This window comes from Mus caroli, chromosome 12 (assembly GCF_900094665.2).
Source record: "Mus caroli chromosome 12, CAROLI_EIJ_v1.1, whole genome shotgun sequence".
Lineage (NCBI taxonomy): Eukaryota > Metazoa > Chordata > Mammalia > Rodentia > Muridae > Mus > Mus caroli.
Genome location: NC_034581.1, coordinates 51,742,808 through 51,757,273, shown reverse-complemented (window position 1 = coordinate 51,757,273; position 14,466 = coordinate 51,742,808). Strand labels below are relative to the sequence as shown.

The window sequence follows — 14,466 nt, the reverse complement described above, 5'->3', positions numbered from 1 at the left end:
AGTCTCTGGGTGGCCTTTCCTTTAGTCTCTGCTCCACACTTTGTCTCCATATTTCCTCCCTGAGTATTTTGTTCTATAGAGGCCATTCTCATTCAAACCACTACATCACGCAAACCTTCTGCAGTCTTAGTTCAGGAACATGAAAACTATGTAAAGCATATATTTTAGTGGAAAGCAATACCACACACACTTACATGGTACTTTTGCTTTGCCTGGGAATAGTGTAATTTTTTTTTTAGCATCATGGATTGTTTATTAAAATGTTGGTGAAAAAATAGGAGTCTCTAGGGCAGGGAAACAAGACCACACACTCTCAAGGTGTCTGCACTCTCTGCTGGCCACTCTCCTTTTCTTTACCCCACTCTTTAACAGGCTGGGGCTCCTGCTCACCAGAGACAGCCTTGCTCTTTTCTTTGGCAGGGCAGACTGGGGGGACTTTCTTATGACCTCCTTTGTGCCATGAGCCTCCTGATGATGCTTTTTGCTTTCAGGCTCTATGGGGGACACAGGAGTGGCTCTATTCACCTGTGACAGCTTCTCATTTTTCTTCTGCAGTTTTTGGGGTCTTGGCAGGGGTGCTGGGGCTTAGGGTAGGATTACTGGGAGCTGGACTCTTGGCCACAGTTATCCCATTCACCTGGGATGAGGTGGTAGCCTTTACCCTCTTCCTTTTCTTCTTGCCTCTGCTGGGGGGCTGGTCTTTACCAGTGGCAGCAGGCATGGCACCATCTGTCACTGCATCCTGCTGTGACACAACATTCTTTTCTGGTGTGGTGTGCTCAAATTTAAGTTTCTTTTGCTTCTTGGTCTCTGGCAAGAATCCCTTCTTCTTCTGCTTTGTGCTAACGGGGCTCTGGGTGTCACTAGGAATATCCTTGGCATTCTTCTTTTCTGACTTTGGGCATTGGACTCCTAGCATCCTCATGGCCTGCCAGTAGAGATCATAGAGGCGATTGGAGCCAAACGAGTGATTTCTCTGCTGCAGGCTTTGCTGCAGCTTCTGTTGCTTGCTCTGAAGCACGCCCAAGGGAGCAGTGAGGTCCACAGACAGCTTCTCGTGATTGACTGTCCTGAAGACAGTGTTCAGCAGCTCCAAGATGGATAGCTCCCTCTGGTGCTCCCCCTTGCTCTGTGCCTCCCCAAGAGTCTGAAGGGTCTGGGTGGCCTTTCCCAAGAGTTGGGTAATCAGCTGCTCCCACTCAGGATCCTCAAAACAGACTCTTAGCTCCTGTGCAGACAGAGTCTTCTGGAGCATCAGGCACCCCTAAGCCTGATGGCGGGGCCAAGATGGGCCAGTCATATGCTGAACCAGAATGGGAAGCAGGTTCTTACAGATCACTGGGTATCTGGAGAAGAGGCTGAGGAACATGGGGACCATAAGTGAGCTGTTACGCTTGGTCAGAAGAGATTCCAATGATGCTGAATACACCCGGGTCACAAAATCCAAGTCTAAGCAGTTAGCAGTCTGGTCCTCTGAGTCCTTGGGCTCAGGCCCGGTGTCAGCTCCGTGTAACTTCTGACCATCTTGGTGCCTCTTAGTGGTGTTGCCCTTGAGGACTCGCAGCAGGTACAGAGAGGCATTGAAGTAGTACAGGGTGACAGAGGCATCAGCCTGGCTGCCAGCCTGCTGCACAAGCCTCTCCACCTGGGCATGCAGACCTCTGCACACGGCCCCACCTCGTGGCAGGAGCGGTGGGCACGACATAGGTGGTGCATGAAGATGCAGGCGGTCTTGTGCAGGGGTCCTGCTCCTGCTTGGTGGAGCCTTTGCTGCGCATGCTGTGCTGGATCATGTTCAGCAGTGGCTCAAGTAGTTCCAGGATCAGGGGGTGCTCAGACTGCTTGGTCACCAGCACCTCGATCAGGTCTAGTGCCCTGATCTGGAAGTCCCGTTGGAGCTTCTTCTCCTTCTGCAACTTGTTTTTCTCCTTATTCTGGGCCTGGATGGGCATCTTCTGCTCTTTAAATAGGCCGGCCAGGTTCTGGTCCAGGGCCATCATGGCCTCATCCCCAAGCTCCCCCTCTTCCTCAGAATAGTAGAATTTTTAACAAAAAAAGTATTAATATGATACTTTTATTTAAATAAAAAAGTTGAAAATACATGGTATGAAAACGTGAGACATAGTCACACTTTAATAATGCATATACATTTTGCCTTGCTTTGGCAGAGCCATGTTTTATCATTATATTTTCTGTATTGTATTTCCTTGAAAAGGTTTAGAAGTTTCCTGAGATCATAAGAAATTTGTAAGCAAGTTGTTTCTTTATAATACCTAATATACTTTTGTATATCACCTAGCAATAAATCATGCACACATAAGCATTGGGGGAAAGGTGGATGTTCAGGCAATTGAGCAAATGGGTGAATGAAGCAATAATACTAAGACCTTTTGCCCAACCATTCGTCTTGATTAGTAAGAGAAGCATAACACTCCAGAATGATAGTTCATTTAATTTTGAATTGGCAGTGGCTTAGAATTTATCTAAGTCTCTTCAGTGCCTCTGGCTACACTTGAAAGCAAGTTTCTTGCTTTGCTGGCTGACAGCTTTTTAGTATTTGGTTTGCTCGGTCACATGAGTGCTACATAAATTTAAAGAATCTTTGAAAGTAGGGAGCAATATAAAAATTAAGTTCTTCTCACCAAACATGAGGCATCATTCTTCTGCTGTCTCCAAATCACTATTTTCACAATCCTCCTGCCTCAGGTACTCAAAGTCCCGCATACATCTGTACATCTGTAAAAGTAAAAAGGGGAAATAAATAGGTAATCTGCAGTTGTTTTATTAAAATAACCTCACCTGACACCATGGTTGAGTTAAAGAAATGATAATAAAATATCTAAAGCCCTAACTTTTTTTGGCTTTTTGTTTTGTTTTATTTTGTTTTGTTTCGTTTTTCGAGACAGGGTTTCTCTGTGTAGCCTTGACTGTCCTGGAACTCACTTTGTAGACCAGGCTGGCTCGAACTCAGAAATCCGCCTGCCTCTGCATCCCAAGTGCTGGGATTATAGGTATGTGCCACCATGCCTAGCTAAGCCCTAACTTTTTAAGAATCTGTGATAACCATTTTTTATTTTGATCCATCCTTAAATTTGCACATTTTTACCTAGAGATAGAAGCAAGAAGTTCAGCTTTGAACTCTCAATCCTCTGTCATCATGTCAAAGGTAAGTAAGTGAGAAGAGCAATCAAATTTTAAATAATGTCAGAGAAAGAAGAAAAAAACAGACAGGTGAGGAGAGCAGGGAGGGTGACAGGAACAGACTGACAAAACAGAAGCAAATATGGAGTTAGGTCCTAATTTGGGAGGGACAGCTGTCTGTGACTCAAAGAACGCATGCACAAAGGAGAGCTCCCCAACAACCTTCTAAGCATGGCACATATTACACACATCTGTTGCTTCTTTTACTGTAAAATGTCCTTTCATCATAGTCTTAACATCTTATGAACACTTCTACCCACTTCCCAATTTTTCTACGTCCAGCCAATCTGACTGACCTGGTATCCCAGTGAATATTCTACACCTGTGCAGAGCCCCAAAGTAGTTAAGAAACCACTCTGGTTTCTCTCTTTCTTTCTTTCTTTCTTTCTTTCTTTCTTTCTTTCTTTCTTTCTTTCTTTCTTTCTTTCTTNTTTCTTTCTTTCTTTCTTTCTTTCTTTCTTTCTTTCTTTCTTTCTTTCTTCCTTCCTTCCTTCCTTCCTTCCTTCCTTCCTCCCTCCCTCCCTTCCTTCTTCTCTCCCTCCCTCCCTCCCTCCCTTTCTTTCTTTCTTTCTTTCTTTCTTTCTTTCTCTCTCGCTCACTTTCTTTATCTCTTCAGTATATATTTTTTATTAGATATTTTCTTTATTTACATGTCAAATGTCATTCCCTTTCCTAGTTTCCCCTCCAAAAAATCCTCTATCCCCTCCCCCTCCCACTGCTCACCAACCCACCCACTCCCACTTCCTGGCCCTGGCGTTCCCCTATACACCTGTGAAGGTGGCATACAACCTTCACAGGTCCAAAGGCCTCTCCTCCCATTGATGGCCAACTAGGCCATCCTCTGCTACATACACAGCTAGAGCCATGAGTCCCACCATGTATCTTCTTTGATTGGTGGTTTAATCCCAGGGAGTTCTGGGGGGTACTGGTTAGTTCATATTGTTGTTCTTCCTATGGGGCTGCAAACCCCTTCAGCTCCTTGGGTACCTTCTCTAGTTTCTTCATTGGGGATGGCTGTGAACATCCACTTCTGTATTTGCCAGGTACTGGCAGAGCCTCTCAGGAGACAGCTTTATCAGGCTCCTGTCAGCAAGCTCTTCTTGGTATCCACAATAGTGTCTGGGTTTGGTGGTTGTTTATGGAATGGATCCCCAGGTGGGGTAGTCTCTAGATGGTCATTCCTTCAGTCTCTGCTCTGAATTTTGTCTCTGTAACTCCTTCCATGGATATTTTGTTCCCCCTTCTAAGAAGGATCGAAGTATCCACTCTTTGGTCTTCCTTCTTCTTGAGTTTCATGTGTTTTGCAAATTGTATCTTGGGTATTCTGAGCTTCTGGGCTAATATCCACTTATCAGTGGCCACTTTGATTTCTTATCTCTAAAATAAAGTCATTAGCTTGAGTAGGTCAAGATTATTTCCATGTCAAACATTAAATACATTCTCTCTTTGTACGATTATTTCACGCACCAACAATACAGCTAATCACTCGTAGGGCTCATTGTCATCATCCTGATGATGTTCCTCATAGTTACTGGCAAACAGTAAGCTGCCTTCACAAATCCTGTCTCAATAACTCAGGTGGTTGGATGTCTTTAACGATGGCTGAAGCAAATCAGGAAGGCATACCACTGGCTCATGATCTCAAGATTGGCAGAAAACCTGTGTGAGCATATACTAGATAAAATGAGGCTCCTAATTAAGGTTTAGTTATTATCACCATCAAAATACAAGTGATAATAGTTAGGCTCAAATTATGTGAACTAATCTTTAAGGTTCCTATCCTCAATAAATCTATAAAGATTGTTATTGAGAAATGTGACTCATCATGCATTGCCCTAATAACAGAGTGAGCTGGCTGCGACTGGCTTTCACAAGCTGATCAAGTTTTCACTGCCTAAAGAAACACAGTGTTGTATGATGTTAATTCAATCAAACCATATTGTGATAATATTTTCATTATCAATTGACAGCAATGAAGAATTTCCGCATATTTCAGTTGAAGTGGGAGGGCATAAGATGTAATAGGAAAAATTTATAGTAGTAGCTTATGCTTTAAAAATTTTAGTCTAGGTTGGGACGCAGAATCAAATTTACAAATGTCTGTGGGTAGTCATTTTACTGAAATAGAAATTTTTCTAAATTTAATTCACTGAAATTTTTTTCCTGGAAAAATTTCTAATTATCTCAATAAATAGGATGACTGGTTTTTAAAAGTGCTGTTGATAAGGTGAATTCCCTTTAAAACAAAGTAAAACATACATGCAAGCCCAATTCAGGATTACAGCTTTGAAATTGCTTGAAGTCTTTTCTATCAATGAACACTGAAATCCATAACGACTTATAGTCCTCAAACAAGTGTTTTATTCTCAGTTTTTATAGCCCCTTCCTTTACATCCTCTTCGGCAAAATTTCTGCTCCCATGAAAGACATTTAGAGAAAGTACGATTCTTCTCACCCATCCCATTCCCCCCGTGTGACTCCTGAGTCTTAGGACAGGTAGAAATTGTCCATATAAAACTGCTTCTGCCTATAGTTTCCTGAATATTTCAGTGTTCAATTAACTACAGTTTAAATTAATCAGAACATGCAGAAAATGAACAGTGGTGAGAATGAGTAAGGCCGGGAACTTGATTGTGTTATACATGAAATTCAGCTATTCAGTGAAATTCCCCAATTGTGGTAATTCTTCTGTCCTGATTACAATTATTTCATCTATGTGGTGCATATATATTTTAATCTTCTCCTGACAGTGTCTGTTGTTATAAATGAATTTGTCTGCCCAGCTATTCACAAATACATTTGCATTATTGAGGTCATGTCTGACTATAGGTCTTAGTTCCATGATTTAAACAATACTTAATCTTCACTCCTGGAATTATTTTTGCATTAGATGCTAATTGACTGGAACCACTGATAATAATAAAGATATCATTTTCTGCTAATGAGTCCAACAAAGGAGGTTTCATATCCATATAGTTTTAAGAAGAAACATTTTTGACCTTGAATACATTACTAAAATTACTTTATTTTTTCAACAATCACAATATAGTGTTAAATTTATCATTTCAGTCAAAAGGCCTCCATCATATATATATTGCTCCTCTAAAATCATGGCTCAAACACATTGTCAGTTGATAGGGTCCTGACATCTGCATGTTAATTCCTTCTATTAGAGACTACATCTATATTTTCTACCCTTCCTTGTTTCTCTATATAACTTTACTTTCCTCTTATGGTGCTGGAGACTAAACCTAGGGCTTAATACTTGCTAAGCTAGCATTCATCACTCACCAAGCTAAATCTCCAACCCTTTCACTTCTTTTCTTTATTGTTTCTTATTCTCTTCTTTTTTCTTTCTCTTTATTTAGTCAATTTATTATTTTCTCTTAGTTATTATTCTTCTCCACTGACTGTTAGCATTGTTAACATCATTAACATTTCTAACATTGTTAGCATTACTAATATTGCTAACATTCATAACAATATTAAGATAATCAACATTGCTAACATTAACACTATTAACATTCCTAACATTGTTCACATTTCTAACATTGTTAACATATGACTCTTGTTAATATTCTTAGCATTATTAACATAATTAACAATACTAAAATTGCTAATATTGTAACATTAACAAGGTTAATATTATGATTAATGTTAATATTATTAAGAACAATATTAACATCATTAACATTGTTAACATTATGATCATTGTTAACATTCCTAATATTGTTAATAACATTCCTAACATTGTAAATATTAAGTGCTAATACAGTTAACACTAATATTGTTAAAATTGTGAACTTTAACATTGTTAACATTATTAACATTGTTGAAACTAGGTTTCATATAGGAAGAGCTAAAGAAGTCAAAACAAGCAAGCAAGCAAGCAAGCAAGCAAGCAAGCAAGCAAAAAAGCTATAGTTAAAGGAGAAAACCAGGGAAGACTTGGGGTAAGCCACATATTGTCCAGGATTTCCTTTCAATTTTTCTCCTCTTATTTTTATTTTTTTTTTTACTTCCCTCAATTTATACTAGAAAACTGAAAAAAACATTCATGTTTTAGAGTAAGTCTTGTTTCATTTTGGAACCTGTAATCACCAACAAAGATAAGATGTTTCTCTAAAAATAAAAAAAAAAAATCTGTCAATTATTCCAAACTTACAAAAATTTTGTAAATACATTTGTTGAAGCAATTAAGTGTCATATAAGCATGTGACATTGAATCAAACTTGTAGGCTCTGAGTACCAGGCCATAGGCCATTGGTCACTACCCAATTTTGAAAAAGCGTTATTAGTTTTTCACCAAAAGTAAAGACAGTGATATTTTTTTAAATTTTTATTAGGTATTTTCCTCCTTTACATTTCCAATGCTATCTTAAAAGTCCCCCATACCTTCCCCCCCACTCCCCTACCCACCCACTCCCACTTTTTGGCCCTGGCATTCCTCTGTACTGGGGCATATAAAGTTTGCAAGTCCAAGGGGCCTCTCTTTCCAGTGATGGCCGACTAGGCCATCTTTTGATACATATGCAGCTAGAGTCAAGAGCTCCAGGGTACTGGTTAGTTCATAATGTTGTTCCACCAATAGGGTTGCAGATCCCTTTAGCTCCTTGGGTACTTTCTCTAGCTCCTCCATTGGGGGACCTGTGATCCATCCAATAGCTGACTGTGAGCATCCACTTCTGTGTTTGCTAGGCCCTGGCATAGCCTCACAAGAGACAGCTATATCTGGGTCCTTTCAGCAAAATCTTGCTAGTGTATGCAATGGTGTCAGCGTATGAAAGCTGAATATGGGATGGATCCCCGGATATGACAGTCTCTAGATGGTCCATCCTTTCGTCACAGCTCCAAACTTTGTCTCTGTAACTTCTTTCATGGGTGTTTACCTTTCACCATCTGGTAATCTCTGGAGTTAGTTGTTATAGTTATATCTGTTTCGAGATTGTTTCTCTGGTGATTCTGTTACCCTCTATCAGCAGACCTGGGAGACTAGCTCTCTCCTCAGAATTTCAGTGGTCAGAGCACTCTCTGCAGGCAAGCTCTCCTCTTACAGGGAAGGTGCACAGATATCTGGCATTCGGACCTCCCTCCTGGCCGAAGATGAAGGCCCAAAACAGGACCTTTCTCAGAAGCTGTGTTGCTTGGCCTGTCACAGAAGCTGTTAGCTTCTCTAGTCCACACTCTCACCTGTGTAGACTACTTTCTGCGTTGTCCCAAAACCAAGATTGCTCCTGCTGATGCTGAGGCAAAGGCCTCCCGGGCCAGGCAGACACCTGTCCTCTGGCCGGGAAGGTGGCCGGATGTCTGGAGCCAGAAAAGGGCACTGCCTCAGAAGCTCTGTGGCTCCCACCTGTCCCTGAAGCTGTTAGCTTCTGTAGTGCACCCTCTCACCTGCGCAGACTACTTTCGGCAGAGTGATATTATTTTGAAATCATTTCAAAATTAAGAAATACAAGGTGACCTTTCACAGGTTGATTTTCTATGAATAGAGATCTCTTTATCAACAATGTGGCCATATGATTAAATTTAACAACTGAGCTGTAAGATACTTGACACTAGCCTGGGCATCTGGTAATCCCACAGATTGGAGGAGAAAACCAGCTAACCGGAATTATCATGGCCAAACTGAAGCAATCATTTCTATTCATGCACACAGGCTGTCTCCTGTTAAGGGGGAGCTAAGAGGTCCTCATTGGATATTGAGAGGATAACATTTTTATAGCTCAAGAGTAGGGGGTTTCCAAATGGGAGATTTGACAGGCAAATAAGAGGAGGCCATAGATGCAGAACATACATATAACAAGTTGATCATAACAACCTTCTGAAACAAAGGCATGGTTGTAAGGCAGTCATAATGAAGTCGTCATAACAAGGTGGTTATAACAATCTTTAGAAACAAAGGCATAGTTGCCATTTCTTGTAACAGGAAGTAAAGAAACATTTGTAGTTAAGGCTACATGTGGGGCATTGCCCAATCCTTCGGAAACAGAATAAACCTAATTTGTTTGACTTTACTATAAGTTAGCTTTCAAGCTCAATACAGAGGCAGGCTAGTATATCATTTCCTTATATCTTATGTGTCCCTGTCAAATCCTTGATAGAGTCTTAATATTCTTTATCTAGGGGAAACAAAACTTGTAATGCATCAAAAGATATATAAATTATACCTGCTTTGTTTGCATAAAATGAACAAATATTTTTCTTTTATATAAAGCAGGTTGAGTGCACCATCACATTGCAGAACTATTTAGCAGGTACCTCTTTTTGGTATGCCAATAGACACAATAGGTAGTCAATCTGTCCTCATTGTCAGGGAGTTTTCTTTTGAGCTGACATTCCAGACTTCTGTTGATGATAAGGGGCAATGTATTCTCTTTTGTAACTGCTTCTCAGCTAAAACTAGAATGCCATTGTTAGGGCCCAGAAAGACTGAAATGTTAGTCGAAGGTCGGGAGGACATCATGGAAATGTATCAGAAGCATCAGATTTGCTGACCCAGCTGAAGAGAAAGCACATCAAAGAATTTGATCTTTTATAAGATGAATAGTTATTAATTTGTATGTCTTAATGATTTTTTAAGTTTAAAATGAGTTAGTAGCTTTTTTAAGATTAGGATTTACATTTTTACCCCTCTTAAGTTTAGTCTTAAAAAAACTACAGTTTTTAATTGAAGATTTTTTAGTATCAAGATAGAATTTTAAGTCATAAATACAGTCTATGAGGAGACTGAATACTTTCTTGGTCCTTTTCTGGTGGACCATTACAAAATGCCATAGTTCATTGTATGACTCAGTTTATCAAAAATACCTAAAGCTTAACAACATTAGCAAAGACAAGGAGGCTAGACATACATTCTTAAGTTGATCTCTGTTACCCAAAATAGGCCTTAGGCAAGGTGAAACATTTTATAGGCTCTTGGTCAGACTGCTTAGGTCATTGTCTTGATGAATCATAAAAAATGAATATCCCAGTTTCTGGTGGTTAGTGTTTGGTTTGTAGTTGTGGCCCTAACTTTAGTCAGCAGGTGATTTTACTGGATATTTGGGATTTCAGTGTAGCCTGAAGCCTTTTCTGGAATAGTTTAAGGAGTATTGGTAGTAGCTTGTCTTTGAAAGTCTGATAGAATTCTGCATGAAAACCATCTGGCCCTGGATATTTTTTGGTTTAATTATATAAATATATATATATGATAAGTACACTGTACTTGTCTTCAGACACACCAGAAGATCTCATTGTATTGGATCTCATTATAGATGGTTGTGAGCCACCATGTTATTGCTGGGAAATTAAACTCAGGACCTTTAGAAGAGCAGTCAGTGCTCTTAACTGCTGAGCTATCTCTCCAGCCCTGATTGTGAGACTTTTAATGACTGCTTCTATTTTCATAGGGGTTGTTGAGCTGTTAAATAATTTACCTGACACTTGACTTTTGATAAAGAAGGCAAAACTATTCAATGGAAAAGAGAAAGCATCTTCAACAAATGGTGCTGATCTAACTGGATCTCTGCTTGTGGAAGTATGCAAATAGATCCATATCTATCACCCCGCATAAAAGTCGAGTCCAACTGGATCAAAGACCTCAATGTAAATAAAAGCAGATACAATAAATCCAATAGAACAGAAAGTGAGGAACAGCATTGAATTCACTAGTACAGGAGACAACTTCCTGAATAGAACACCAATGGCTCAGGGTCTAAGATCAGCAGTTGATAAATGGGACCTTATGAAACTAAAAAGCTTCTGTAATGCAAAAAACACTGTCAATAGGACAAATCAGCAGCCTCTAGACTGAGAAAGTATCTTTACCAACCCTACATTTGACAAAAGGCTAATGTCTTAGTTAGGGTTTTACTGCTGTAAACAGACACCATGACCAAGGCAGCTCTTACAAAGGACAATATTGAATTGGGACTGTCTTACAGGTTCAAAGGTTCAGTCCATTATCAGTGTGGGAGCATGGCAGCATCTAGGCAAGCATAGCACAGGAGGAGCTAAGAATTCTACATCTTCATTTGAAGGCTGCTAGGAGAGGACTGGCTTCCAGGCATCAATGGGGAGAGTCTTAAAGTCCACACCCACAGTGACACACCAACTCCAACAAGACCACACCTGCTCTAACAAGGCCACACTTCCTAATAGTGCCACTCCCCAGGGCAAACCATATACAACTATGACAGCTAATATCAAAAATTTATAAAGAACTCAAGAAGTTAGATACCAACAACCCAAATAACGCAATTTTAAAAAATGGGGTACAGAGCTAAACAGGTAGTTCTCATCAGAGGAATCTTGAATGGCCTAGAAACAAAGAAATGTTCAAGGATTTTAGTTGTCAGGAAATGTAAATCAAAATGACTGAGATTCATTGTACACAAGCCAAAACAGCTAAGATCAAAAACTCAAGAGATAGCAAATGCTGGCAAGCTCCATTGCTTGTATGGACTGCAAACTTGATTAAGCATTTTGGAAATCAAGTTGGCATTTTCCCAGGAAACTTGGAATAGTTCTGCCTCAAAACCCAGCTGTACCACTCATGGACATAAACCTAAAAGATGCCTGACTGTACCACTGGGACACTTGCTCAACTATGTTCATAGCAGCTTTATTCATAATAATCAGAAACTGGAAACAACCCAAATGATCCTCAACTGAAGAATGGATAAAGAAAATGTGGTACATCTACACAGTGGAATTCCACTCAGCTATTAAGAACATGGATTTTACATGGTAATGTATGGAACTTGAGAATATCATCCTGAGTAAGGTAACCTAGGCCCAAAAGGACACGCATGGCATGTACTCACTTATATGTGGATCTTAGCCATAAAATACAAAATATCCATGCTACATTTCATGACCCAAAGAAGCTAATCAAGAAGAAAGGCCCAAAGATGTTTGAATATCACTTAGAATGGGAAATAAACTAGTCATAGGAAACAGATGGAGAGAAGCAATTGGGTGGGAGAAGGGGTGGGGAGGGGAAGGGGCTGGTCAGGATCAGGTGTGGGAAGAAACAGGAGAGATGGCCAGGAGTGAGTGAATAAAAATCTGCAACTAGCTTGGAGGGGTGCATCTTAAGGTCATGTCAGAGACCTGGAATAGGGAAGGCTCCCAAGAGTCAATGGGGTAACCTCAGCTGAGACTCACAGCATTGGGAATATGTAGTCTAAAGAGGCCAACTCTTGTAGCCAGGCAGGAATGCCAGTGGAGCAATAGGGAAACTAACCCACTCACAAAGTTTTCAACCCAAAATTTATCCTGTCTACAAGAAATGCAGGGATTTCTCTGCAAAAGAGCAGAGACTGAGGGAATAACCAAGCAATAACTGTTCCAACCAGAGACTTATCCCAATCCATGTCACTATTAATGATACTCTGTTATGCTTGCTGACAGGATTCTAACATGGCTGCCCTCTGAAAGGTTCTCAATAGCTGCCTCAGATGGATGAAGAGACCCACAATCAAACAGTGGATGGAGCTCGGGGACTCTTATGGAAGAATAGGAGGAAGAATTGTGGGCCCTGAAAGGGATAGGAACTCCACAGGAAGACTAACAGAGTCAACTAACATGGATCCTTGGAGGCCTTCAGAGATTAAATCATCAACCAAAGAGCTGGACCTAGGCCCTCTGTAGCAAATGTGCAGCTTGGTCTTCATGTGGGTCCTGAACAACTGGAGTGTGGGCTGTCCCTAAAGCTGGTGCCTGTCAGTGGAACAGTTCTTCTAACTGGGCTGCCTTGTCTGGTCTTAGTGGGAGTAGTTGTGCCTAGCCCTGCAGAGACTTGATATGCCATGGTGAGGGAGGAATTGTGTGTGTGTGTGGGGGGGGGGGGGGGGGTGTTTTATGGGATCAGTATGTAAAGTGAATAAATAATAAATAGATGATAGATAGATAGATAGATAGATAGATAGATAGATAGATAGATAGATAGATAGAATAGGAAAAACCATGTTTTTGGTTGACATATTTCAGTTAACAAGGATAGTTAGCCAGAAGTAGAACTACAGGAGTTAAAAACTAAGCCCAGTACCTTCGGAGACTTTCCAAGTATGGACTTTAAGGGAGTAGGTTTTTCATTTCTTTTTAGCTCAGGGAACTTTCTACATGTTGAGTTTTATAGACTGAATGGTAAGGCTACCTATGTATAAATTTCTAATTATCAACCCTGTGTTATATAGATTTGAACACAACTTTTGTTACAGATTCTACAGAGCTTTAGCTATATCTAAGACAGAACAGAAATAACAGGGATGACAACAGGGGTCATTCAAGATTAACCGTTTCTACTAAACAGGTTTTGGTTTTGGTTTACAAATAGGAGATCTTTTCTCAGCTGCCTTCATGCACAGCCCAGGTACTGGGAACCCACCAGAGACTTCCTAAGTGTCAAGTTTGCCACGGTTCAGCTAGGCTAGGCCTATCCAGGTTCCATATCAGCTTCTAGTTACACTGGACAGCCTGCACTGGGCCTGCCCAATATCTTGGCTCCCAGTATTGCTAAATACCCACAGGATTCCATGGCTTTGTTGTGCAGCCTAGGCATTAAAACCCTGCCAATGGGCACCCAGGAACCAGGCTTCTCCAATTTTTGTCTCAGTCTCAACTCTCAGTCTCACCAGGTAATCCCAGGATTCCAAGGTCGGTCAGAAAAAGAACTAATGGGTCTGGCTGAACTCCCAACTAGATGGGTGATGCGATATCTCACTGTTTGCCCTGGCTACTGGAACCTGTGCCTTGGTGTAACCATTTGTGCTTTTCTAAGGTCACCCCAACACAGAGGCTTATTTACAGATGCCTATGCCTTTTTTTTACTAGACTTGTTCCCAACTAGCTCATAACTCACTTATCCCGTTTAAACTAATCTAAGTCCTACCACATGGCTGGTAGCTTCTCTTCAGTTTTACAGGGCTGACTTCCTAGGACTTTAGGTAAGGTGTATCTCTAAGTTCCTAGAGTAAGGTGAATCTCCCACGCCTTACTCTTTTCCAGAGTTCCTATCTCGGCCAGATGTCCAACCTTCTATTCTGACTTTTGCTATAGGCATTTTTATTTTATTTTAACCATTTAGAGCATTCCTTAGGTAGTCAAGAAAGGACAGAGGTTTAGTTTCACAGTGTATATAAATGTTCCTACACTTTGTCAGATACCCCCATTTTCAGATGGGAATCTTACAGAACCAGACATCACAGAAAGTGTCTATGACTTAAGACACAGAAAGTGTCTATGGGCAGGGTCAGCTGACACTCGCCAGCTACCCACAAC

General features: G+C 40.6%; 1 pseudogene across 1 annotated transcript in view; it reads right to left on the bottom strand.

The window, feature by feature from the left end:
* Positions 1-255: 255 nt before the first annotated feature.
* The window catches only part of LOC110306515, a 121,971-nt pseudogene continuing 107,760 nt past the window's right edge, over positions 256-14,466 (bottom strand). The window contains exon 2 of the transcript XR_002379298.1: positions 256-2,027. The product of XR_002379298.1 is annotated as a myb-binding protein 1A pseudogene (transcript). The remainder of the gene's footprint in view (positions 2,028-14,466) is intronic.